At 43.7% G+C, this 25181-nt stretch overlaps 1 pseudogene; it reads right to left on the reverse strand.

The window, feature by feature from the left end:
* Positions 1-1772: 1772 nt before the first annotated feature.
* On the reverse strand, positions 1773-24978 carry LOC106570542 (oxidoreductase NAD-binding domain-containing protein 1-like; annotated as a pseudogene).
* Positions 24979-25181: the final 203 nt, after the last annotated feature.

The following is a 25181-nucleotide window of genomic DNA, read 5'->3' on the forward strand; positions in this document are numbered from 1 at the left end:
AAAAATAACGTTCAGAGTAAAACAAAATATATATATATTCCCCCCCACACGTGTTACTGTCAAATATAAACATTGAGTTGTTATTTTACCTGAAATGCAGAAGGTCCTCTACTCTGACAATTAATCCACATATAAAACGTTAACCAAATCGTTTCTAGTCATCTCTCTTCCTTACAGGCTTTTTCTTCTATTGACTTTATATTGCGATTGGCAAATTTCATAAATTAGGTGCATTACCGCCACCGACCTCGTTCGTCTTTCAGTCACTCACGTGGGTTCATCCAATGAGGAGATGGCACGTGGGTACCTGCTTCTATAAACCAATGAGGAGATGGGAGAGGCAGGACTTGCAGTGCGATCTGCGTCTAAAATAGCCCTTGGCAACGCAGACGCTCGTTGGCGCGTGCGAGCAGTAATTGAATAACAGATTTCTACATTTATTTTGCGACGTGAGCGTTGTGGTCAGCCTGTAACGTTTCCGTTCTTGGGGCGCGCTGCTGTAACTGACAAGCTGCCTTTCCAGTGCGCACGCTGATGCTGTAACTAGTAAATTGGCTGTCTCTTCTTTCTTAACAGGCTGACCACACCACTCGCGTCGCGTGCACGAGCGTTGCAAAATAAATGTAGAAATCTGTTATTCAATTATTGCACCCACACTGCTCGCACGCATCAACGTTGCCAAGGGATAAAATAGTCCTTTCTATTTCTGACGCAGATCGCGCTGCAAGTCCTGCCTCTCCCATCTCCTCATTGGTTATACCCTCGAACTGTCTTGCTGGTCGTCATAGTAATACTATGAAAGTTTACATGCCAATCACCATATAAATTCAAAGATGAAAAAGCCTGGAAGGAGGAGAGATGACTAGAAACTATTTGGTTACTGTTTTATGTGTGGTTAATTGTCGGAGTAGAGGACCTTGTGTATTTCAGGTAAAATAACAACCTAATGTTTATACCCCAGGACAAATTAGCTAGCAACAGCAAGCTAGCTAAATAGGACAAATTAGCTAGCAACAGCAAACTAGCTAAATAGGACAAATTAGCTAGCAACAGCAAGCTAGCTAAATAGGACAAATTAGCTAGCAACAGCAAACTAGCTAAATAGGACAAATTAGCTAGCAACAGCAAACTAGCTAAATAGGACAAATTAGCTAGCAACAGCAAACTAGCTAAATAGGACAAATTAGCTAGCAACAGCAAACTAGCTAAATAGGACAAATTAGCTAGCAACAGCAAACTAGCTAAATAGGACAAATTAGCTAGCAACAGCAAACTAGCTAAATAGGACAAATTAGCTAGCAACAGCAAGCTAGCTAAATAGGACAAATTAGCTAGCAACAGCAAACTAGCTAAATAGGACAAATTAGCTAGCAACAGCAAGCTAGCTAAATAGGACAAATTAGCTAGCAACAGCAAACTAGCTAAATAGGACAAATTAGCTAGCAACAGCAAACTAGCTAAATAGGACAAATTAGCTAGCAACAGCAAACTAGCTAAATAGGACAAATTAGCTAGCAACAGCAAACTAGCTAAATAGGACAAATTAGCTAGCAACAGCAAGCTAGCTAAATAGGACAAATTAGCTAGCAACAGCAAACTAGCTAAATAGGACAAATTAGCTAGCAACAGCAAGCTAGCTAAATAGGACAAATTAGCTAGCAACAGCAAACTAGCTAAATAGGACAAATTAGCTAGCAACAGCAAACTAGCTAAATAGGACAAATTAGCTAGCAACAGCAAACTAGCTAAATAGGACAAATTAGCTAGCAACAGCGTGCAAGCTAACTAGCTAAATTGCCATAAATGTTTAATGCTTTTCGACCTGTCCCCAAATTAATGTAATTGGTTCAGCTTGTTTTGATATTTTAACCTGCGTGTCGTGATCGCATTTGGTGTGGGGGGACAACATTAATTTATGCACGATGGAGCACGTCTGCAGCCGGTTTGGGTTCCGTGTCAGTGGCTACATTCTGTTATGTAAACGATTGGCGGAGCCTTGGATACAGCCAGTATTGCTCCAAATGCGGATCACTCCTTTTCTTAGACAGCTGTGATCCAACCCCCCCCCCCCCCCCCCATCCCTGCAGGATTCAGTTTATAACTGTCACTGAGTTGAGGACAGTTTGAGTGTGTTTCTCCACCCTTGTAGTGGATAATCAGGAAAGCTATATATACACACATTATACTGCACTTCACACAGGTCAGAGGTCACCATCAACCAGGCTCAGATCAATGGCCCCATACACACTCGGGTGTACAAATAATGTTCATTGCATTTGGTGAACACCCCAGTCAGGTGATAGTTGAGTTGAATGTTAAGTTATGCGTTAATTTGTTCAAATTGTAGCCGAGTCGAGCCAGTTGTAGAAGTTGGTACCTGGTAGAAATACACGTTTAGGCGAGGTAAAATAAATTAAATGATGCTGCCAGGTCACACCTGTTGAAAAATATGGTCCAAAGGCCCCAAAAATGTTGCCATGGTAACGTGGGCGGGTGCGTGTTCTGGGTGGTGTGTGCTGGGTTGGTCTTAGAATTCATAGGGACTGGGGGAGAGAGCAGGGTGGGTCCTCCCACCATTGATATACAATATCCAGTGACGCAGCAGTGGATATTTGATGAGGTCTGTCTCCAGTATGATCTACCACCACTTCTCAAACAGTATCCTGTCCTGGGATAGGCCTAAACTGAGCAGTGTCTGGACCAAGCTCTCTATCATGGGTGGAGGGCCACACAGGTAACACAGCGTAGTGTTAGGGTCGACGTGGCGACGCAACTCCCCCTCTGATAGCCTCCCACCTGTGGAAGATCAAATCAACATTTACTTAAAAAAATAAAAAGACATGGAAAATGTACTTTCATGTAGTGCTGTCGTCTTATGGACTAGCATCCATTTAAATGAATTGGGAATGTATTTTCTAGCAGCCAACGGAAACATATCCAGTTAAACTATAGATCATTTCATTTCCAACCCATTGCAGATTGTCTCAGTAAACATTTGTGGTTGTGTTAAGGTCATTCTGTGGTACTTACGGTTCATGGACGGTTGGAGTTCCTGGTTGATGTCTGTGCAGTGATGTGGAAGTCACAGGAGAATTTCTCTGGGAATTCTTTACACACATCTATGATGGTTTTCTGAGAGCAGGGAAGAAGAGCAGGGACAAGGAGGAACAATTATTGGTCTCATTCCCACACAAACACTGATATAATACAACTAGATATATACTGCTCAGAAAAATAAAGGGAACACTTAAACAACACAATGTAACTCCAAGTCAATCACACTTCTGTGAAATCAAACTGTCCACTTAGGAAGCAACACTGATTGATAATACATTTCACATGCTGTTGTGCAAATGGAATAGACAACAGGTGGAAATTATAGTCAATAAGCAAGACACCCCCAATAAAGGAGTGGTTCTGCAGGTGGTGACCACAGACCACTTCTCAGTTCCTATGCTTCCTGGCTGATGTTTTGGTCACTTTTGAATGCTGGCGGTGCTTTCACTCTAGTGGTAGCATGAGGCGGAGTCTACAACCCACACAAGTGGCTCAGGTAGTGCAGCTCATCCAGGATGGCACATCAATGCGAGCTGTGGCAAGAAGGCTTGCTGTGTCTGTCAGCGTAGTGTCCAGAGCATGGAGGCGCTACCAGGAGACAGGCCAGTACATCAGGAGACGTGGAGGAGGCCATAGGAGGGCAACAACCCAGCAGCAGGACCGCTACCTCCGCCTTTGTGCAAGGAGGAGCAGGAGGAGCACTGCCAGAGCCCTGCAAAATGACCTCCAGCAGGCCACAAATGTGCATGTGTCTGCTCAAACGGTCAGAAACAGACTCCATGAGGGTGGTATGAGGGCCTGACGTCCACAGGTGGGGGTTGTGCTTACAGCCCAACACCGTGCAGGATGTTTGGCATTTGCCAGAGAACACCAAGATTGGCAAATTCGCCACTGGCGCCCTGTGCTCTTCACAGATGAAAGCAGGTTCACACTGAGCACGAGACAGACGTGACAGAGTCTGGAGATGCCGTGGAGAACGTTCTGCTGCCTGCAACATCCTCCAGCATGACCGGTTTGGCGGTGGGCCAGTCATGGTGTGGGATTTCTTTGGGCCGCACAGCCCTCCATGTGCTCGCCAGAGGTAGCCTGACTGCCATTAGGTACCGAGATGAGATCCTCAGACCATATGCTGGTGCTGTTGGCCCTGGGTTCCTCCTAATGCAAGACAATGCTAGACCTCATGTGGCTGGAGTGTGTCAGCAGTTCCTGCAAGAGGAAGGCATTGATGCTATGGACTGGCCCGCCCGTTCCCCAGACCTGAATCCAATTGAGCACATCTGGGACATCATGTCTCGCTCCATCCACCAACGCCACGTTGCACCACAGACAGTCCAGGAGTTGGCGGATGCTTTAGTCCAGGTCTGGGAGGAGATCCCTCAGGAGACCATCCACCACCTCATCAGGAGCATGCCCAGGCGTTGTAGGGAGGTCATACAGGCACGTGGAGGCCACAGACACTACTGAGCCTCATTTTGACTTGTTTTAAGGACATTACATCAAAGTTGGATCAGCCTGTAGTGTGGTTTTCCACTTTAATTTTGTGTGACTCCAAATCCAGACCTCCATGGGTTGATAAATTGGATTTCCATTGATTATTTTTGTGTGATTTTTGTTGTCAGCACATCAACTATGTAAAGAAAAAGTATTTAATAAGATTATTTCTTTCATTCAGATCTAGGATGTGTTGTTTAAGTGTTCCCTTTATTTTTTTGAGCAGTGTATATAAACACTCAACAAAAATATCAACGCAACATGTGTTGGTCCCATGAGCTGAAATAAAAGATCCCAGAAATGTTCCATACGCACAAAAAAGCTTATCTCGCAAATGTTGTGAACAAATTTATCAGTGAGCATTTCTGCTTTGCAAAGATAATCCATCCACCTGACAGGTGTGGCATATCAAGAAGCAGATTAAACATAATGATCATTACACAGGTTCGCCTTGTGCTGGAGACAATAAAAGGCCCCTCCTATAATGTGCAGTTTTGTCACAATGCTACTGATGTCTCAAGTTGAGGGAGCGTGCAATTGGCATGCTGACTGTAGAAATGTCCACCACACCTGTTTCCCAGGACATTTTATTTACATTTCTCTACCATAAGCCGCCTCCAATGTCATTTTAGAGAATTAGGCAGTACATACAACTGGTCTCACAACCACAGACCACGTGTAACCACGCCAGCCCAGGACCTCCACATCCAGCTTCTTCACCTGTGGGATCATCTGAGACCAGCCACCCAGACAGCTGATGAAACTGGGTTTGCACAACCAAAGAATTTCTGCACAAACTGTCAGAAACCGTCTCAGAGAAGCTCATCTGTGTGCTCGTCGTCCTCACCAGGGTCTTGACCTGACTGCAGTTCGGTGTCGTAAATGACTTCACTGGACAAATGCTCACCTTCAACGGCCACTGGCAAGCTGGAGAAGTGTGCTCTTCAATAATGAATCCAGGTTTCAACTGTACCATGGTGGCGGTGGGGTTGTGGTATGGGCAGGCATAAGCTACGGATAACGAACACAATTGAATTTTATTGATGGTAATTTGAATGCACAGAGATACCGTGACGAGAACATGAGGCCCATTGTTGTGCCATTCATCCGTCGCCATCACCTCATGTTTCAGCATGATAAGGCACGGCCCCATGTCAAAATGATCTGTACACAATTCCTGGAAGCTGAAAATGTCCCAGTTTTCTATGGCCTACATATTCACCAGATATGTCACCCATTGAGCAAGTTTGGGACTTGCAACTTTACACAGCCATTGAAGAGGAGTGGGACAACGTTCCACAGGTCACAATCAACAGCCTGATCAACTCTATGCAAAGGAGATGTGTCGCGCTGCGTGAGGCAAATGGTGGTCACACCAGATACTGACTGGTTTTCTGATCCACGCCCATACTTTATTTTTAAGGTGTCTGTGACCAACATATGCATATCTGTATTCCCAGTCATGTGAAATCCATAGATTAGGGCCCAATGAATTTATTTTAATTGACTGATTTCCTTATATGAACTGTAGCTCAGTAACACTAACACACACACACACACACACTAGTGATGCGCGGGTCAGCTGTTTTTTCACCCGCCCACAATTGCTAATAACCCATCCGCAACCACCCGACTATATGTGATAAAGTGAAGATCTGAGGCCCACACCCGACACTAAATTAGAAAATGCACAGTAGTCTAGTCAGACAGCGGAACGATTTTTTGAGAGGCTGTTTGTTAGTCAACTTGTCTATAATTAGATCCATGCAGCTTCTCTTCTGTCATTCCTTGTTGCCCCAGCTGATGAAATACACATGAAGTCAGAAGTTTACATAAACTTAGGATGGAGTCATTAAAACTTGTTTTTCAACCACTCCACAAATGTCTTGTTAACAAACTATAGTTTTGGCAAGTCGTTTAGGACATCTACTTTCTACTTTGTGATTATTTCACTTATAATTCACTGTATCACAATTCCAGTGGGTCAGAAGTTTACATACACTAAGTTGACTGTGCCTTTAAACAGCTTGGAAAATTCCAGAAAATGATGTCATGGCTTTAGAAGCTTCTGATAGGCTAATTGACATAATTTGAGTCAATTGGAGGTGTACCTGTGGATGTATTTCAAGGCCTACCTTCAAACTTAGTGCCTCTGATTGACATGGCTGATTTCTTTTGATTTTCCCAAGACCTCAGAAAAAAACAAGTCTGGTTCATCCTTGGGAGCAATTTCCAAATGCCTGAAGGTACCACGTTCATCTGTACAAACAATAGTACACAAGTATAAACACCATGGGACCACACAGCCGTCATACCGCTCAGGAAGGAGACGCGTTCTGTCTCCTAGAGATGAACGTACTTTGGTTGCGGAAAGTGCAAATCAATCCCAGAACAGCAAAGGACCTTGTGAAGATGCTGGAGGAAACAGGTACAAAAGTATCTATATCCACAGTAAAACGAGTCCTATATCGACATAACCTGAAAGGCTGCTCAGCAAGGAAGAAGCCACTGCTCCAAAACCGCCATAAAAAGCCAGACTACGGTTTGCAACTGCACATGGGGACAAAGATCGTACTTTTTGGAGAAATGTCCTCTGGTCTGATGAAACAAAAATAGAACTGTTTGTCCATAATCACCATCGTTATGTTTGGAGGAAAAAGGGGGAGGCTTGCTAGCCAAAGAACACCATCCCAACTGTGAAGCACGGGGATGGAAGCATCATGTTGTGGGGGTGCTTTGCTGCAGGAGGGACTGATGCACTTCACAAAATAGATGGCGGCATGAGGGAGGAAAATGAAGTGCATATATTGACGCAACATCAAGACATGTCAGGAAGTTAAAGCTTGGTCTCAAATGGGTATTCCAAATGGACAATGACCCCAACCATACTTCCAAAGTTGTGGCAAAATGGCTTAAGGACAACAAAGTCAAGGTATTGGAGTGGATATCACAATGCCCTGACCTCAAGCCTATTGAAAATTTGTGGGCAGAACTGAAAAAAAGTGTGTGCGAGCAAGGAGGCCTACAAACCTGACTCAGTTACACTAGCTCTGTCAGGAAGAATGGGCCAAAATTCACCCAACTTATTGTGGGAAGCGTGTGGAAGGCTACCTGAAACGTTTGACCCAAGTTAAACAATTTAAAGGCAATGCTACCAAATACTAATTGAGTATGTAAACTTCTGACCCACTGGGAATGTGATGAAAGAAATAAAAGCTGAAATAAATCACTACTATTATTGACATTTCACATTCTTAAAATAAAGTGGTGATCCTAACTGACCTAAGACAGGGAATTTTTACTAGGATTAAATGTCAGGAATTGTGAAAAACTGAGTTTAAATGTATTTGGCTACGTTTTATGTAAACTTACGACTTCAATTGTAAACCCTTGCTCAACAGAATGTCATAAATCGATAGAATTAATGCATCAAGGATGGTCATCTTGATTATTGTCTAGTCATATGGTCAAGTGCTGCAAATATGGACCTAGTTAAGCTGCAGCTGGCCCAGAACAGAGCGGGACATTTTACTCTTCATTGTAATCAGAGGGGTGATATCAATACTATGCATGGTAGACTGTCTTGGCTAAGAGTTGAGGAAAGACTGATTGCATCACTTCAAGTTATAAGAAACTCCAAATTGTTGCACAGTCAACTTACATACACACTTTCCCCCACAAGACATCTTTTCACAGTTCCCAGGTCCAGAACAAATTCAAGGAAACGTACAGTATTATACAGAGCCATGAGTGCATGGAACTCCCTTCCATAGCGCCAGTGAACAGCAAACCTGGTTTCAAACAAATAAAGCAACACCTCGCGGCACAACGCCTCTCCCCCATGTGACCTACTTGTTGTGTGTATGTACTGACATGTATGTGGAACTGATAGACACACACACACACACACACACTACATGTTAATGTTTTTGAATGCATGTAGATTGTAAAGTCTTGTCTAGTCTTTTTTGTTATGTGTCAGACACCAGAAAGACCAGATGTCGCCATTGGCGTCAGCTAACGGGGAACCTAATAAAATCAAATAAAAATTCTCTGCTTCTCTCACACAGCAAAGATGTTTAGGGACTGGGGAGAAAATGCAATAATGCAAAGAAAGCAACATTTTCAAACTGACATCAGTTTGACCGGTTTTAAGGAAATTAAAAGCTGTTAAAAACGACCCCAAAAAATGTTTTGTTTGGCTTAGATGCATATTTTATGTGGTTGAATTACTAAAATCAGCTTTTATGATGCTTATAAAGATAGGGACCATCTGTAAATGTGGCAGTGCTAACCGTGTATTCATTCTCTATGCTGAAATAAATCAATCATTTTTCTCCACTCCTGTTCCTGAGTCAAAATTTACATTTGGTGTTTAATTTTACTGCAAGAAATGCTTCATTCTGCAGGAGTTAATGTTATATTAGGCAATGTGAGAGGTTATAGACCTACAGTTCAAATTTCAGTTAGGTTACTATTCCATTTAACCCATATGAACAGTACAGTTCCCTTGACGTGCAATTTTGACAGATCCTAGCTTCAACAATGCAGTAGGAACACAAGCATTTCACTGTATGTGACCAATAAAAATGTATTTGAAGTCCTTTAGGCTACGCACTAACAGCAGATAATAAATAATAAAAGAAAAACCTCAATGTAGCCTATAGATATGAATTATATGTACATTATAGGGTACATTGATTTTATTTTTTATCCACACAATATTTCATGACCCTAAACCCACCCACCCCGCAGATATAACCCCAGGGACTGCGGGTTATGAGTCAACCCACGTACCCCGCCCTCACTTTGAAGAGCAGCTCTTGTGCGTTCTTGGCGCTGTAGCAGAGGTGGGTGGAGCCTATGTTGTAGTCCCTCCCTACGATAGTGGGGTTCTGTCGTAGCAGGTCAGCGGTGTGAAGCAGGATGGAGTATAAAGGGTTAATGCCCACGCCCCCAACAACAGGTCAACACAGGAGTCAGAGGGTCAAAGAAGAAGTTACCGCCCACACGCATCGCTACATGGGAGTCCATGGTGCACTGAGGAGAGAGAAAGAATAAAAATATTGTTTATTTTGTAATGATAAATAACTCAGGTATGAGATGTGTCCACATTCTAGTTCCCTATTGTGGAGAAAGTCTGTTTTAGAGATTTTTAAAAACGACTTGCAGTGCAGCATCGGTTTAGATACTTCTGACTGGAGTCTCAGGAGACACAGACGCTGCTACACACACACAATGGGAGAGAGAGATCTTATAGCTGGTAGGGGGGTATTTCGAAGACAACAGCAGCAAATTCCCTCTCCTTTTCCCTTTCTCTTTACACACACACACACACACACACGTGTATACACTCCTCTGCTTTATCTGTTGTCACAGTCCCCACACTCTAACCCAGTACAGACGGGAGGAAGAGTTAACAACAGGCTCATCAAACAATCCCAGGGCTGAGTACAGTCTCCAACCACTTTACTGTGGAATATCAGACAGCTTTATGTGGCGACAACCACAGTCACACACAGCTACTGGATGAGATCAGACTTACAATACAACCTATAAACACACACACACACCAGATGGAGAGACAGGCAGAAAGACTGACAGACACTGCTATTGATTGAGGCAGAAACTAAAACTACATGTGAAAATGTTCATTTCAATGTAGACACACTCACTCACCTTGGTGTGTATCCAATGTGCGGGGAGATGTTGTGTGTATTTGACAGCCAGCTCGATAACGCCCTCTCTCTGCAGCAGACCTGGACTGGAACACACAGAGAATCCTCCTATCTTCTCCATACCATGGGATGAAGAAGTCCACCCTGGACACACAGAGAATCCTCCTACCTTCTCCATACCAGGGATGAAAAAGTCCACCCTGGACACACAGAGAATCCTCCTACCTTCTCCATACCAGGGATGAAAAAGTCCACCCTGGACACACAGAGAATCCTCCTATCTTCTCCATACCATGGGATGAAGAAGTCCACCCTGGACACACAGAGAATCCTCCTACCTTCTCCATACCAGGGATGAAAAAGTCCACCCTGGACACACAGAGAATCCTCCTATCTTCTCCATACCATGGGATGAAGAAGTCCACCCTGGACACACAGAGAATCCTCCTACCTTCTCCATACCAGGGATGAAAAAGTCCACCCTGGACACACAGAGAATCCTCCTACCTTCTCCATACCAGGGATGAAGAAGTCCACCCTGGACACACAGAGAATCCTCCTACCTTCTCCATACCAGGGATGAAGAAGTCCACCCTGGACACACAGAGAATCCTCCTACCTTCTCCATACCAGGGATGAAGAAGTCCACCCTGGACACACAGAGAATCCTCCTACCTTCTCCATACCAGGGATGAAGAAGTCCACCCTGGACACACAGAGAGACAGAGAGACAATGCAAAACATGTCCAACTGAGAACGTAATCTAACGGATTCAAACTCAACCTCAAAATGTACAGAATGTGTCCATGTCTCTCACATATCTCTACATAACATACCACAGGAAGTGGTAACTTCCCCCCCCCAAAAAGTACACAGCCCTCCAAGGCAATAACTAGCAAGCATCTCTCCCTCTCTGACACCTAAACAGACACACATATGTTTCTCCCACCCACCTGTCATATGGACTGGAGGAGGTGTAACCAAAGTATTTACATCTGTTTTACATCCATTACTGAACACCGGTGGGGCAACTCACCAAGCCCTTCTGTTTATCCACAACACAAACCGCCCACCAACAGTATGGACCACAGAGTTGAAGGAGATATTTATATTATCCCATAAATGAAACATGTTTATGGATGTGTGCTTTTAGCTACAACACTAATGCCGTTTTCCTTTGTAGCTCAGTGAGCGTGCGACGTGTAACGCCAGGTAGTAGGTTCCATTCCCGGGACAACCCATTGGTAATGAATGCACGCATGACTAAGTCGCTTTGGAAAAACAGAGTGCTAAATGGCACATGTTATGAAGCCTGTTAGTGGGTCTGAAACAATCTGCAAGCTGGAAATCCCCCCTAACTGCTTCCTGCTGTCATCATATGCATTTGTTTATCAACTTATTTATTTACCTGTATTTTAACCAAGTGGGTTGATTGAGAACATTGTCTTTTAACACAATGACCTGTGTGGAACAGTGGCAGGGGAGAGCAACACTGTTAAATAGCGTAACACACAGTCAATACAACACTTCCCTCTAGTGCCTAGTAAAGGTATTACAGTCATTATAAAAAGAGGATTGCGCACGACCTTGATGGATTGCAGCAGGTAATTTCTCTCACTGCGTGTGATGATTGACAGCAGCCTGTGTCAGATAATGAACTTGATAACTTCTATAACCCTGTGTGGACCTTTTGTCCAACAAACTGTTGATGTGATATACTGGTTAACCTGATATGGATAGGGGGCAGTATTTTCACGGCCGGATGAAAAAACGTACCCGATTTAAACTGGTTACTACTCTTGCCCAGAAACGAGAATATGCATATTATTAGTAGATTTGGATAGAAAACACTCTGAAGTTTCTAAAACTGTTTGAATGGTGTCTGTGAGTATAACAGAACTCATATGGCAGAGAAAAACCTGAGAAAAAGTCAACCAGGAAGTGTAGGATCTGAGAAATGTAGTTCTTTCTAGTCCCTTTCGAAACTACAGTATCTGTGCTGTTACGTTGCACTTTCTAAGGCTTCCATTGGCTGTCTAAAGCCTTAAGAAAGTGGATTGAGCCTTCTCCTGTCTCTGGGCAGAGTATAGGAGCTCAGTTACTGAGTGGTCTGCCTGAGGACAAAGAGATTGGATATGTGCGTTCCCGCGAGCACGCTGTTTTTTCTTTTCCTCCTTGAATGAATACACTATTGTCCGGTTGGAATATTATCGCAATTTTATGTTAAAAATACCATAAAAATGTATTTTAAACATGCTTCCAAGTATGGTAATGGAACATTTTGACTTTGTCTCTCGAAATGCACTCGCGCGTTACCCTTTGGATAGTGACCTGACCACACAAACAAATGGAGGTATTTGGACATAACTATGGATTATTTCGAACAAAAACAAAATTTCTTGTGGAAGTAGCAGTCCTGTGAGTGCATTCTGACGAAGATCAGCAAAGGTAATACAATATTTCTAATACTAATTCTGAGTTTAGTTTGCGCCGAACTTGGCGGGTGTCTGAATAGCTCGCCGTGATGGCGAGCTATGTTCTCAGAATATTGAAAAATGTGCTGTCGCCGAAAAGCTATTTTAAAATCTGACACAGCGATTGCATAAAGGAGTTCTGTATCTATAATTCTTAAAATAATTGTTATGTATTTTGTCAACGTTTATGATGAGTATTTTTGTAAATTCACCGGAAGTTTTTGGTGGGAATACATTTTCTGAACATCACGCGCCAATGTAAAAAGCTGTTTTTGGATATAAATATGAACAAAACATACATGTATTGTATAACATAATGTCCTAGGAGTGTCATCTGATGAAGATCAAAGGTTAGTGCTTCATTTGGCTGTGTTCTGGGTTTTATTGACATATATGCTTGCTTGGAAAATGGCTGTGTGGTTATTTTGGTCTATGTACTCTCCTAACATAATCTAATGTTTTGCTTTCGCTGTAAAGCCTTTTTGAAATGGGACAACGTGGTTGGATTCAGGAGAGGTTTATCTTTCAAATGGTATAAAATAGTCGTATGTTTGTGTTACGAACCGGCTCAGAGTTCGCAACAAAAGGGAGACAACGTGGAGACCAGGAGTATCAAAATATATATTTATTAAATAAAGTAACTAAGTAATTAACAATGGTGTGTGTAATCAGTAGTGTAAGTGAGTGTTTTGCATACCTGAATGTAATAATGCAGGGTGTTGAAAAGTGCCAAAGCAAATAACCAAAAAGCCACAAAACTACACAACCAAAATCAACAGTGTCTGCGTGGAGAGAGTCTCCTCAATCAATGTGGAAGAGGTGCCTTTATCCTGGGACACACCCGGACCCAGGTGTTTCCCATGTAGCTGACGACCCTCCCAGCTCCGCCCACCGGCATCCCCCCCCATAAAACCGGGGACCAACAAGGACCCCGGAACAACGTACCAGCCTCTGCGTCCCAAATTGACAAGGGGTTACGTGTTCACAGTTCCACCTGCCCCAACCAACCTCCTCCCGAGACCTCAGCAACCTTTACACAGGAAGCAACTTTTAAGAGGAAAGAAGAAAACGAGACCAGGAGTGAACAGACAGGAACGACAGAACCTGACAACACCAAACAACAGTCAGTCACGTAAATATTCAGGAACAGGGCGCACGAGAGAGCGCATCAGCAATCACGTTATCAGTTCCCCGGTTATGCCGCACCTCGAGATGGAAGGATTGTAAAAATAAACACCATCTAATTATCCTTTGATTAGGACACATCATGGACCTGAAAAAGGTGAGAGGGTTATGGTCGGTGTAGACCACAATAGGTACTACTCCCGATCCAACATACACTTCAAAGTGTTGTAGCGCCCAAATGAGTGCTAGCGCTTCTCTTTCAATGACCGAGTAGTTCAACTGATAACGGTTAAACTTTTTGGAAAAGAAACTAACAGGCCTCTCAACCCCAGACTCATCTGCTTGCAACAAAACTGCCCCTGCCCCCACATGACTAGCATCCACCTGCAAGGTAAATGACAGATCCACGCGAGGGGCAGCCAGCACCGGAGTTGAGGTAAGCAACCTCTTTGCATCTTCAAAAGCCTGTTGACAATGAGAAGACCATACGTAAACAGCCTTAGCTTTCAACAATTCTGTCAAGGGAGCGACCACAGTAGAAAAGTTCCTACAAAAGCCACGGTAGTAACCAATCATTCCCAAGAAACGCATAAGTTCCTTTTTTGTAGTTGGTGGTGGAAAAGCATCAATAGCTACCACTTTAGCCCGAACAGGACACACTTCACCCTGTCCAACCACCTTTCCAAGGTATGTAACGGTCGCCTGAGCAAACTCACATTTAGCCAAATTGATCGTGAGGCGACCTGCAGCCAGACGTTCAAACAAGGCTTGAAAACGGGACAGATGTTCCTCCCAGGTATCTGCATATATCACTACATCGTCCAGATAAACAGCGCACCCGGCCAGACCGGCGACAACCCTGTTCATAAGTCGCTGAAAAGTGGCAGGTGCATTACGCAGGCCGAAACTCATAACCGAATACGAGTACAGACCAGAGGGTGTAATAAAGGCAGAGATTTCATGTGCCCTACTCGTTAGTGGCACCTGCCAATAGCCCTTTAACAGGTCAAATTTGCTCACAAACTTAGCTGCTCCGACTTGATCTACGCAGTCCTCCATCCGAGGAAGAGGTAATGAATCTGGCTTAGTGACAGCATTTACCTTACGGTAGTCCGTACAAAATCTGTTTGTTCCATCCGGTTTACTGACCAAGATACAGGGAGAAGCCCAACTGGAGAAAGAAGACTCTGCTATCTTACTCTCCAGCATGTACCTGACCTCAGCATCCAGACAACGCAGTTTCTCTGAAGAAACTCTATAGAACCGCTGACGAATGGGGTCAGCATCTCCAATGTCAATATCATGCTCTATCTAGTTTGTACGTGTTGGTGTATCAGAAAACAACTCTGGAAATTTCAGAATCAGACCAACCATCTCTTTTCGCTCATCAACAGGTAGATGAGTAAGAAGGTCGTCCAAAATATCCAGTGTCTCTGAATTTTTCAATCTACCCTGCAATATGCAATCGTCAGGACCAGGAACATCTTCCTCATCATGCACAGACCTAGCATGAGAAGAACCACAGGATGTAACGGTATCAGCCAAAAGAACAGGTTTACCGTCCTCTGTAGACTCCCACTGTTCAGTCTCCGTTGAACGTGCATAATAGGGTTTTAACAAATTTACATGGCACAGTTGGTGTGCTTTTCTCCGTTCTGGAGTGGCAACTAGATAATTCTGCTCAGTGTACTGGCGCACCACTGTATATGGACCTTGAAACTTGGCTTGAAAAGGAGAACCAACAATTGGCAGCAGAGCAAGAACCTGGTCACCTGGACTAAAGTGACGAGGCACAGTTCGACGATCAAATATGCCCTTCATCCTTTCCTGTGAAGATGATAGTTTTTCTTTCGCCATTTCACCAGCGGTGTACAAGCGTCACCGGAAATCACACACATACGATAACAGGGACTGAGGAGGCTCGGGAGACTCCAATCATCCTGGAGAACAGATTAAAGTCCACGCACCCTATGTCCAAACACAAGGTCATTTGGACTGAAACCCGTGCTCTCCTGTGAAACCTCCCTAGCGGCTAACAGTAACCAAGGCAACCCCTCCTCCCAATCCTTATCCATCTCAGTACAATAAGCTCTCAACAAAGACTTAAGTGTTTGATGGAAACGTTCCAGTGCTCCTTGACTTTGCGCGTGATAGGCGCTAGACAAATTGTGTTTAATATGGAGCTGTTGGAGAACCTGACCAAAGAGATTAGAGGTGAAATTTGATCCTTGATCACTCTGAATGACCTTAGGGATTCCAAACAGTGAGAAAAACTGAGTCAAAGCTTTTAACACAGACTTAGTCGTGATAGACCGGAGAGGATAGGCAGCAGGAAACCTAGTGGTCTGACACATCACAGTCAACAAATAATTACTACCTTTTTTAGAACGAGGCAGAGGACCAACACAGTCAATAATCAGATACTCAAAAGGTTGGCTGAGTACAGGAATAGGAAACAGTGGTACCGGCTTAATAGCTTGATTAGGTTTACCAGTTAATTGACAGGTGTGACAAGTTTTGATAAAATCAGAAACATCTCTCTTCAATCTAGGCCAAAAGAAATGTCTTAATATGCGATTGTAGGTTTTCCTCACACCCATATGTCCAGCAACGTCATTGTGAGAAGTGGTCAAAACCAACTCATGAAGCTTAACTGGTACCACAACCTGACTAATTGCCTCCCCCAGAAAACAACTACCATGAGACATCCACTTTCTCATCAGGACATCCTCTTGGAGAAAATAGCCATGGACGACATCTCCCAACTGTTCCACAGGCACAATTTGGTCACGCAACTTCTCTAATGTGGGGTCAGTCTGTTGCGCATCGATTAGATCGGAGCGGGGTACAGATAACGGGATAACAGGGAAAACAGTGAGAGACGTCTTTGTGGTATTCTCATTTACCGACGCAGTAACTAGGTCGCCATGGATCATAGAACGCGTCACTGCACACGCAGAGAACACCTCTGGGAAACTCCGCACACTCATCAGTAATCCCTACAATTGACGGTGTAGTGGAAACCACTAGAGATGGAGACACAACAGGCCACACACGCTCACCAGCCAAGTGATTCCCAAGGATAACGTCAATACCCTCAATAGGCAATGAAGGACGCACCCCCACAACAACCTCACCCTTCACCAGTCCACAATCCAACATTAGTCTATGCAATGGAACTGACAGAGTGTTCAAACCTATTCCCCTAATAAGCACGCTATTCCCTGAATCAGTCTCAGCAGAGAAGGGTAACAGAGATTCTCTTAGGATCTTCACTGGCACTAGGTTCTTACTTCCTAACAGAGACACAAAACCCTCCGTAATGAAAGGTAAATAGTCTGGGTCAATATGGACTTTCACCTGCCCCTGGGCATGAGACAACGTGTCAGGAGTGAACTGATGTGGAACAGGTGCAGCTAACGCCGTAGGCTTAGATTTAACAAAAGTACCTGTACTGAACTTATCCTTAGACCTAAGAACCGGACATTCGTTTTTCCAATGACCTGAGCCTTGACAGTAGTGACACTTGACCAAAGTCAGTTTTACCATGGGAGTCAGGCTCAACCCTAGTTGAATAAAACTCTGCCCGTGAACCAGAGTATCTCGGTGAGCGAGGTCCAAATCTCTCCGAACGTCTCCACTCACTCCGAATACGGGGCTCTACAAAAACACTTTTGGGAGTCAAAACATATTCGTCTGCCAAAACCGCAGATTCAGCGAGAGTTTTAACTTTCCGTTCGTTAATGTACGTCGCTATACGATCAGGGACTGTGTCCTTATATAATACATAATCAGCTCACACAGCCCTTGGAAAGTAATAACTGCAGAGGCGGAACACCAACGATTAAACTGTGAAGATAATTCTCGCGCAAACTCAACATGAGTCTGCTTATCATCCTTTTTAAAGTTCTAAATCGTTGGCGGTAAGCCTCAGGAACCAATTCGTAAATCTGTAACACCGCCGTTTTAACCTTATCATAACTGACACTGTCGGCTACACTAAGAGCTGAATATGCTTCCTGCACTTTACCAGTCAGCACACACTGCAACATTAAAGTGCGGTCAGAATCAGGCCAACTCCTAGCGTCAGCAACACGCTCAAACAACGAAAAGAATGTCTCAGGGTCCTTTTCATTAAACTGAGGCAACAACCGTAAATTCCCAACCATGTCAAATGTGTCCAGGGCACGTCCAAAAGAGGAACGATTCCTAGGTAAATCTGGGTCACATTCCCAGAGCAAACTCTCCCCTGAGAGCTTTCCTTCCCTAACCAACTCTAGTCGCTCTTGTTGCAGCTTGATTTTAGCACGCTCCATATCCTGTTTAAATTCCAATTACTTTTCATATTTTACACGATCATGCTCTAGCTTCTCACGATCGTGCTCCAACTGTAACAGAAGCAGCTCTTTCTGCTGTTCAAAAAGAAGACTACTAGGACTAACCGATGGAGTGGTAATTGTGACATATCGGGGAGACGGCGAGTCCTCAGCAGAGGCTGCCCCAGTGGTAACGTCAAGAATACCACTCCATCAGATTGGCCTTCAATATTAACCTAATATAATTTTTTTTGACGTTTATCACTAATTTCAACCTTGTAGTGTTCAGCAACCTTCAACAGCTGTTCTTTAGTACATAAGTCTAACAGTTCCTCTGATGGAAAGCGAATGAACTCGTCTACATTAGACGCCATAGTCAGAGAGAGAGAAAAAAAACCCTCTCTGAGCACACCAGACCACAACAAGAGAAATAACAAATCACACTGGCACCACAGAAAGAGAGATATGGAGCTTCCCCAAAACCTACAATAACTCAACCCTAGTCTTCATGCAGATTTGCAGTGGGTAATTATGCACTGTAGCCCGCTGGCAAGGAAGTAACCCCCCAGCACGCTGGTAGATTCCACCAAGCCACCACACAAAAATAACAAACATTAACAAATGCCCAACGTATTCCAAAATGAAACACGTCGCTAAGCCTATCAGGGGAAAAAGGCTATAGCTCCTGGTGATAAGGTTCACTACCCTATCCAAATCTCCCACTGAGGTACACAGCTGATTGCACTCACGTCCTCAGACCAATGTCCCAACAGCAAGTAGAACAAGCGTTTCCAGGCTGGGCAGGGGCCTGGAAACTAACCAATGTACTCTCTCCAACACAGCACACAAACCAACCAAACAAAAGCAACCAGTACTGGGGCCTGTTGCACAAAACTAGGATAAGGGATTAAGCCAGGATATCTTGGTGATCCTGGCTCAATTGATCCGTAATCCGGTTGCACTAAAGATGGATAGGGGGCAGGAGGATATGTTATGGTATAAATTACCATGGAGATTTATTCTGTGGAGCTAGCCTGCTCCAGACCAGGCTAAATTCCAGGATCTATTTAATCTCATCCCTAATGTCAGTCAGCAGTCACCACAAATGGAAACCAATAGTTATTTCACTGCTCACTATACATTGTTATCACATAACTAGACCCACTGTCATTATTTAAACGTTTGTGATCATTAATTTCAATGATTTTGGATAAAAAATAATTTTTAGATTATGTTGCTATCATTAGATAATTTACAGTTTCCCATAGACTATAAGGCTATATATAAAATGATAGAATATTAGGGCCACAGAGGGGAAAAAAACACAAGTAATAATATTGTAACCGGTTGTTTTAAAGGAGGACAGTTGTTAAAATGACAGATGTGGGGCATTTCGTGAAATTGTACTTCAGTATGGTTTCATAAACAAAGACATGCTGATGTGCCAGAATATTAAGTATCACATTGTCATAAGTATCAAAACTGTAAAAACAATATGTAGCTTTTCTGCAGAAAGAACCAGCCTCATAAATTTATGACTTTATCCTTTTTCTTCAGTGTGGCCCTAGTACTCTGTCATATAAACAAATACACATTCCATATGAATATAAAAACACAATGTGTAACATTATGTTCCTTTATTGAATAAGGACAAAACAAAGCAGGTAAACCATCAGCTCCTTTCGAAACTGAAGTCACAGTGACTACAAGATGGAAAGCACAGAATCCAAGCATATTATACAAAATGATACATACACATTCAAAGGTCTGTATATAACACACCCTGCATGTCTGCACACTAAAATAAATGCAGGACAAATCCATACACATCAACTGAACAGACAAATGAATGGATGCAGTAGCCTCCCTGCAGCCTTGTATTACACACAGTATACCGCACAAACATCATAAGAGGCCAAATTCGTAAAAAAACGAACCCAAAAAACCCCAATTCCTCTGCCACCGCAGGACATATTTAACCAAAATTGAAAGCACACATACTAACTAAAATAATTCAACACATATTGGTCCCTCAGCAGCCGACCACTGTCGTCATCAGGGAAGATTGCCGGATTGTCCCAGTCCATGGCTGGTGGCACTCTGGGGGCCCTCTCCTTCCTCAGGCAGGCCACATTGTGGAGGACAGCACAAGCCACAGTAATATCACATGCCCTAACAGGGCTGACCCTTAATTTGTGAAGGCAGTGAAAGCGTGCCTTCAGGAGGCCAAAGGTCATTTCAACTCTGGCCCTGGTCCTGGCATGGGCATGGTTGTAGGCCTGCTGTGCTTCCTGGGGGTCTGTGAAAGGTGTCAGGAGAAAAGGCTGGCAGCCATACCCCCTGTCTCCCAGCAGCACACCAGAGAATTCACCTGTCAACACAAAATCTCATCATTACTACCTCATAAACACAGTGATATTCTTGACACAGCCATGATGGTTATAAATAGGGGTTGTGTGGCTTACCTTGTGATAGGCACTGATAGATTTCAGAGGCCCGAAAGATTCTGGAGTCATGGACTGAGCCAGGCCATTTTGCCACAACATTGCTGATCACACAGTCAGCATTGCAGACCATCTGAAATCATAAGATGAGGAATATTACACCAATCAATGCACATCACTGGCAATGCAGAGTGTTCGTCAATGGATAATATCAAAAAGTTATGTTCACCTGAACATTAATGCTGTGAAAGGATTTCCTATTCACAAAATCGGCCTCATGGGCACCTGAGGGGCTTTTATCCTTATGTGTGTGCAGTCCACTGCACCAATGACATTGGGGAAACCTGTCACACAAAGTAATGAGTATCCTACTATGTGTTAACAGTTGTCCTGTAATTTGTAGATCCTCTTACCTGCAATCCTATAGAACTCCTCTTTGATGTCACAGAGTCTTCTGTGGCCAGGGAAGGAGATGAAGACATCTGCTAATGCTTTGATAGCCAGACACACACTCCTTATTGTGCGGCAAATTGTGGCCTTGTTCAGCTGTTCTGCATCCCCCACTGAGTACAGGAAGGCTCCACTAGAAAAAAAGCGCAAGGCCACACAAACCATTTGCTCCACACTCAGTGCATGGCTCCGTGCAGTGCGGTGCTTAATCCTGGGACCCAGTAGTCTGCATAGATACCTGATGCCATCTGCAGAAAACCTGTATCTTTCATATAGATGGTCATCAGGGAAGGCCAGTGGGTCCAACCGGTCCCTGAAGACCCTTTCTCGCCTGAAGGCTCTCCTCAGCACAAGTGCTTCTTCATCCACCACATCTCGCACGAATGGGCATGCCATTGTCAGAGCAGAAAGGAACACACAATTTTGGGCCTTCATATAGGCTAGTGGCCACACCTGGTGCTGGGGGTGGGCAAAAGAGGGCGATGCCTTATAACGATGACTTGGTTGTACTGATTGCTGGGAAAATAAAAAAAACCTTAGAAAGATGCCACCGTCCTGTGTGCTCACAATAAGAGCTCATATGTCATGGCTCACTTGACTTTACGAGAATATACCTAATTTTTATTTTGAGCTGTGTCATCTTCTTGGAGCTGGGGGAGGAAAGAAAAATAATGATTAATACATTTGTGTTACAGTTAGCATACAGTGTACATTGAAGGCATATCTCACCTCCCTCTCAAGTTTTTTTATTTCAAGGTCCAGTTTCCTAATTGTCCTCTTTTTTATTTCGGACTCCAGTGCAAGATTTTCCATCTTTTTCTTCTTGTACTGAATGTCTATGTCTGCCAGTTCTATTTGGCGCCGGAGGTGGTTGCCATACAACTTTCTGATAGCTTGTGAGCTCTGTGAACACAATACAATTAGCGCAGCTGGAATTTGGCAGGATGTGGTGTCCTTTTATTAATACGCACTATGTTGCCAGGCTGGTTTTCCCACTGTATAGCATCTGGGTCCTGTAAAAGAAATTAGATTTTTTGATTTTGATGAGGACTCCTCACCATTGTAGAGTAAATAGTACTTTCACAGTCTTAACATGATACCTCATGCCTTCTGGAATCCAGAGAGATGGTCTCCTCCTCATCATCGTCTCCATCATGTGCTGTTGCTGCTGCACTGGGGCCTTCACCCTATCACATTTAATCGGATTCATATTGAAGCTAGTAGACAAGACATGCCAGGCCTACAGTATGCCTTTGATGGAGTACTCACTGGATCAGCATCGTCTGGTGCTTGTGCTGGTGGCTCTAACAGGAACACAGTGCTGCCAGACACTGCAAGGCAATAGGTAAACCAAAGTCAGACAGTCCAAATTGATTCAATATGAATGTGGTTGTATCCCATGTAGAGATGGAAGGACATACCTTGAATGAAGCGGGTGGCATCTTGGGAGGAACCTATGCTCGTCTCTTTCCCCCCAGGGATCCCCTCTAAGACGGGCCTGCCTTTATTTAGCTCCAAGGCCATGTCCTCTGCTGGGGTAAGGTCAGCCTTTGGTGACCCACCACCCGTGCCTTGTCTGTGGGTATTCTTTTTCACTGCTAAAACAGTACAGACAATGTGTGAGCAGGCACCTTCTGGGTACAATATATGCTTGTGCTTTGTTAAATATTAGTCAGGGACCATACCATTCTGCAGAATGTTCTTGTATTTGATTTTGACCTGCTGCCATGTCCGTTTTGGCCCGTTCATGTTTAATCTACACACACACACACACACACACATTTAATGGAGTCACACTGCAAAAAATTACTTGGTATTTTTGTCTTGTTTTCAGTAAAAATATCAAAAAATCTATCATAGCTTTATACAGTGTGATGGAGTTACTTTACACAATTTCACTCATATCTGCAGTGCATTTCAATTAAAAAATTTAACCGTTTCATAATTACAGTACAACTGCATTTTTGGAGATGTGAATTAAATATTTGAATTGTAATTGTGATGTTTCAGCGGAGCGGTGACTGTGTAATTGTGCACTACTTACGCATTCAGGCGGTCTGCAATACTTTGCCACGCTTTTTCTCTTTGCTTTATCACTGTGGCGGTGTTGCCTTTCTTCTTAATTATATATTTTACCTCCTCGTATGCCTCCATGAGGATTTGTGCTTCCGACGGGGAAAAGTACGCGGCTCTAGTTGCCATGGTAAATCAGTTAATCTGTGATCTGTGGCGGGGTCTATTTGAGTGAGCCGTGAGCGCGCACCTATCCAGGATTGGTTTCACCTGGCTTAATGAATCCGTGTCTGCTCATCCTGGCTTGGTCTTTGTGCAACCAATTAAGCCTGGACGCACATGTTTTGGCTTCATTGAGCTCAGCTGAGTCATTTATCCCGGATGTCTTAATTCTACTTTTGTGCAACAGGCCCCTGAGCACCAAACTCAAACTAAATATACAAACATCCTCTCCCCAAAGCCATTGGTGTAAATGCTATATTCAGTCTCCTTTCAATGAGCTATGAATGTAGCCAAACAAATGACAGTACTGTACTACTCACCACTGTCCAGCTCTGAAAGTGAAGTCTGGATGGACAGCTAGCCGAAGGCTTTTCACTATCTCAGACTCATCCATGATGCCACATACCCGCGCCGGATATACACGCTGGACACACACACCAACACACAGTTTACAAATGAAATAACCTGTCAATCAATCATGAAGATTAACACAATTAAACTGTGGCAATAGGTGAAAATCTGTACATTAGAAACCTTTAGCCTAGACATACACGGATTAACAAAATGTCTTCGATATTGTCAGTCTCATCATAACACAGATCTTAAAACTGTTTTCAGCTTTGGATTGCATAAGCCACAGGTTTGTTGCTACAGTACAAACACATCTGGATGGTCACTCACATCTTGTATGTAGTTGCTGGCTGTCCTCTCTAGATGGTCCATTTGTCTTCTGGATGACATTTTCCTGAAAAGACAACAAAAGTGCCTACTTTATTTAAACATGTGTGTCTATCAGAAAATAATGTAGCCAAGCTAATCACCACAAAGGTCAGTTACATGTATAACCTCAATGGCCCCTAGAAAGAGACTGCAGTCTCACCTGTGTGCGACGTCAAAAACAAACAATAAATAGACGTGTACCTATTGTCAGATGGGTCCTGCGAACTTCATGTAAATCATGATCATCTAAAAACAGGCGAGTAGTTCCGAGTGTATGGCAGCTTTGGTGTTGTTAAAGACGTGACAAAAGTGTAGTAGCCGCACAACCAGCCCCAAGCCCGCTCCTAACCCCCCAACAGTGACAGAGGGGTGACGGGCTACTTGACATATTATATATGAAACCCAACTCACCGTGTGATCGAACACAATACCCGCGACCGTATCAGCCCGCCGGACGCCCCGGCAGTGTGAAGCTTTGAGTAGCCATGGAAAGTATACAGAGGAAGCTCATGTGCAATATAATGTCACTTTACCTTTCCTTTAGAGAGGCAACCTATTGAGGGAGAAAGTTGGTGTTGGTGGCTAGCTAGCTGACGCTATAGTGATCTAAACCAGATTGAACAGATGACAGCAAGCAGGTGAGTCATTTGTCGATACTAGCTAACGAGTTAGCTAACGTTTACGTTTGGTGTAGCTAGCATGCTAACCAACGGTGCAACCACCGTTTTTAAAACGGAGAAATCCATAGCATGATGCTAGCTCAGCCAGCCCAGTCACACCTTTTCACTTAACATTTACACCTATCGTAGTTTTGACTACATTCCCTACGGAATATAGCTAGTCTCTGTGAAAAGGAAGTCTTGCCAATGTATGAGAATATGTTTGATATGATCTTCTTGCAAGTTAGATAACCTTCCTGAAACGTGTGGGAGATCTGTTGACTCCGGAAGTGATTGACGGCGTGCTCTTTCGTGTGTTCATATTTGCGCAGACACTGCGCACGCCACATGGATGTTCTGTCAATAATCAGTCAGGCTTCAGCATTTGGGTCATGCAGATGTATGGTATCTTCATAATTCTGTGGATCTAATTTTTGGATAGTGCAGCCTAATGTAAACTTTTGTGTGTGTGTTGGATAGGATATCATTGTGATGAGCTGGTCTTGAGTTCAGTCTAACGTTACCAAGCTAG

This window comes from Salmo salar, chromosome ssa14, assembly GCF_905237065.1.
Source record: "Salmo salar chromosome ssa14, Ssal_v3.1, whole genome shotgun sequence".
NCBI lineage: Eukaryota > Metazoa > Chordata > Actinopteri > Salmoniformes > Salmonidae > Salmo > Salmo salar.